A 3,785-nucleotide genomic window follows, 5' to 3' on the forward strand; every position below is an offset into this window, starting at 1 on the left:
TTTCTCATTTGGTACTAGGCAGTCCTTAGGGCTTCAGAAGTACAGCTCATTTATTCTTCATAATGCAATGGCTATTACTATTGGCCCCATTTTATAGATGAGGAAGCTGAGGTATGTAGAGGTTTAGTAACTTGTAAGTGGTAGTGAAACTGTCGAGCCATAAGGTATAAATAGCATTCTGAGTCTGATTTTCATAAAAGTATAGATATAGCCAGAAGTTAACCAGCCATTGTTCCCTAACTTCCTTAGTGCTATACCTGGTTACTGCTTAATGGCACTACCTGACAGGTGTAAGGTTTGTGACTTCCCCCACTACTTCTACAGATAAGTAAAGCCCAAAGACTAATGCTTTTGCAGATAACAATGCTATCTTAAAACCCAAAGACTTGTGCTTCCAGAGATAATGTCACTTTTGTAAAGCCTAAGACTGGCCTTTGAAGTATTTTTCACACTCTGTATTCCAGGGGGACCCACTGATGTCAACCGGACCATCGATAGATGTGGGAATGGATCCAACAGCCTTGAGACCCCCTAACCAGGAAATCTCCCAACTGAGAAGATAATCTCTATGAGTTCATCCCCTATCAATAAACAGACCCAATTGCCTAGCTTTTTGCCTGCTAAACTGTCTTTAAAAACACTTTCTCCTAAATTCTCGGGGAGATGGATTTGAGAAATTACTCTCATCTGCTCACCTGGCACCTTGTGAAATAAAACTTTGTCCACTGCAACACCTGCTGCCTCAGTATACTGGCCTTCACTGGGCGGTGGGCAAGGGACCCCGCTGGATGTAGCAGTAGAGCTCCAGTTTGAACCCAACAGGTTAGAAACCGTGATTTAATCTACCGCCGCAATCTACTACTTTTGTGGAATGACTCAGTTGATTGGATAGGTTAATTCTTGAGAGGAAGAGAGGTTAAGAGAGTGGGCAGCAACCCTTGGTATAACCCCTCCTCATATCATGATACCATTAGAAAATTTGACAGGGAAGCCCTAGAATTAAAACCAAGAATCTCCAGTCTCCAAAACCATTCTATGCCTTATCCATCATCTCCTTTTAGTCATTTAAAGAAAGCAAGTTGATTCCTTACCTAAGTCTCCAAGGCCTCGAGGCTCAAGGGATGATCTGGATCTGGCTGCCGAGTTTGATGCTGCCAGTTCTCAATCACTCAGGAAGAGTGATTGTGATGGGTCAAGCCTGGGGCTGAAATCGCTGATAGATGCCACGTGACGGGAAATCGGTAGCTTCTGCTACCTTGAGCTTCGCTCCAATTACTTTGGTTTAATATACACTTACCAGAGCTGAAGGGGATACAAAAAACTTTCTGCCTCACCAGGAGGTTTCACTTCTTGAAAAAGATCCCCGGGGACTGCCTGACGTGCTTCATGCTACCTTAATTAGAAGAACCTCTGCAGCCCCCACCCTGTAAGCAGGTGTAGATGGTGGGTCCCTGAGGACAAGAAGGACTCTAGAAAATCTCCAAAGATGGGCTGTTAGGACTGACTTTTACCTTCTTGCTTCATTTTTAGGAGTGAGTAGGAGGGAAGGAGGCATCCATGCAGAGACTAAAGAGTCACTGAGCCCATATGCTCAATGTTGTACTAATGTGCCCCCAAATATTGCCCTCATTTACTCACTCTTAGGATGCTAGTGGACCATGTAAATATTGTGTCAGATTTAGCAGAAATGGCCTAAAGCATACTTTGGTGTGATAGAACATGTACCCAGAAGCTCAAGGCAAGAGTTATCCTCTATATTTGGAGATACAAATTGAAACAGCACTTTCACCTATGAACCCATTGATGACCTTTTTCTTCCATCTGTCTGGTTCCCTGGTGTCCCCTCTCTTTTCAGTCTGGGCTGGAGCTGTATGGTCATCAAGCCCAGTGCTGGATCAAGCAGGAAAATGGAGGAAGTTGGTGGCACCAGGAGAGTCTAAACATTTGGGAGGTGAATCAAAGAAAGTTTTGCTCAAAGGTATTGTCATCACCCTCCCCTACCATATACAAACTTTATGTTCGTATGTTGGATTTTTAATTACTTTTTAATTTCCTTGTCCATTGTTTTATTTTATTAGAGACACAGAGGTATAGTTAGTAATTATTTCTTCATTTAATCTACAGGGATGCAACATGGCAGCTCTGTTACCTAGTCTGAGGTTCATTCATATTTCTCTCTCATCTCTTCTATTTCTCCCTCCGCCTTTCTGTTTTGTAGATGATTGGAACCACAGAGTTAGAACCAATTGGTTGAAGTAGTCCTGGGAAGGTTGATTTTGGTGCAAAAGGAAAAAAAATGTCATTTTCTTACCATTGGAGCAGTTCGTTATGGGAACTGCTCCAGTGGTATTTGAATAGAGAATTTGCTGTCATCAAGAATACACAAGGGAAATCTATGCAGTCACCTCTCAGAAATGCTGTTAAAGAAAAGAAGAGTGGAAAGACTAGATCCACCATCCATTTAAGATTCTAGTTGCGGGTCTATGCATATCTGGTGAAATGCCTGAATGGTTGGTGACAGGGATGATAATTACATAGGGTGTGGGTTGTGGGAGATTGTGAGGCCTGAGATTTGAGTGCAGGATTGTGGGGTGGTTAGAGGCATGTGCCTTCATTTTAGAGGGCGTGGGAGCAGAGTCAGGACTTGGCAAATGTACGGCATCAGAGAAGCTTGAGTTGGGGTTGCCCAACCTGATCTTTTGTGTCATTTTCTCTGTTTAAGTCCTGTTTTCCCCCAGTCAGTCTTGGATTGTTTGCTACTTTGGTCTTTGTGGCCACAGAGATAACTTAGGTGGTTCTATGTGTGATTCTTCCCAAATAAACTTGAATTTTAATTTGTATGAATGAATAAATGTTTACCTTGTCTTTGCCGATTTGAACTGATTGACCTTTCAGTGCTTGAGTGTGTTGAAATTTGTCAATAGTACCTTCTTTGTACCTTCTTTGATGTATCTCCACCCCCACCCCCAGTTTTGAGGATATTTTATAAGGTCAACAACACATTTAAAATATTTCTCTTTGAATTAATAAGCTTAATGTCATTATCTAGTGGCCTTTTTGCTTCGAAAAGACAATCTCTTAAAATCTACATAAAATATGCCAACTGTTATGTAGTTAGTATTTGCCTGATACAAATTTTTCTTTTATTCCCCCCACCTCCTAGCACTCCATTTTTTAAAAATCCTTAAAACATTTTGCCCCTCTTATGAAAACTCCATTCTACATCATAATTATTTGTGTCCTTGCCTTTCTTGGCCATTGTTTCCATGTCCCTTGAAAGCAGAGTTGCTTTTTCTGATTGCTATGTCCTCTGCAGTTCTATGAGAAATAATAGTTCTGCTTTGGCTCTTTCTCCCATCTAGGTGATTGTCACCAGGTATGCAGTATTAGGAAGTCACATGATGCTGTGTTCCCAACTGCTCAGCAAGGCCCTGGCACCCAGAATTATCTGCTGTTGGAGGGGTTTGGTTTCAGAGAATCGGCAAGGGAGACACAGAGCCCCTCAGAGGTGAGGCTAAAGATTTAATTGCAAATAAAATTTGGTTATAGGTCAAAAGATCCCAAAGTTGTGCTTATAAATAATTCATACTAAGAAAAATACAAATTTGAGTACTGAGGATACAGCTGATCGGTTTTGAACACCTGACAAGAACATAACACAAAAGCTTGCACTTGGTGCCCAGGCTGTAGTCATCTTAGGGGCTAGTGGTCTGGGAAGGAAAATCTCGACCAGAGTCCTCAGCAATTGCACCAACTGGCATACTCATTAGGAATTCCTCCACAAG

At 41.9% G+C, this 3,785-nt stretch overlaps 1 protein-coding gene across 1 annotated transcript in view; it reads right to left on the minus strand.

Annotated features, from left to right (window-relative positions):
• The window catches only part of LOC105809940 (B-lymphocyte antigen CD20-like), an 8,642-nt gene that overhangs the window by 4,109 nt on the left and 748 nt on the right, over window positions 1-3,785 (minus strand). The gene's annotated exons all lie outside the window — the stretch shown is intronic.

This window comes from Propithecus coquereli, unplaced genomic scaffold (genome assembly GCF_000956105.1).
Source record: "Propithecus coquereli isolate 6110/MARCELLA unplaced genomic scaffold, Pcoq_1.0 Scaffold202, whole genome shotgun sequence".
NCBI lineage: Eukaryota > Metazoa > Chordata > Mammalia > Primates > Indriidae > Propithecus > Propithecus coquereli.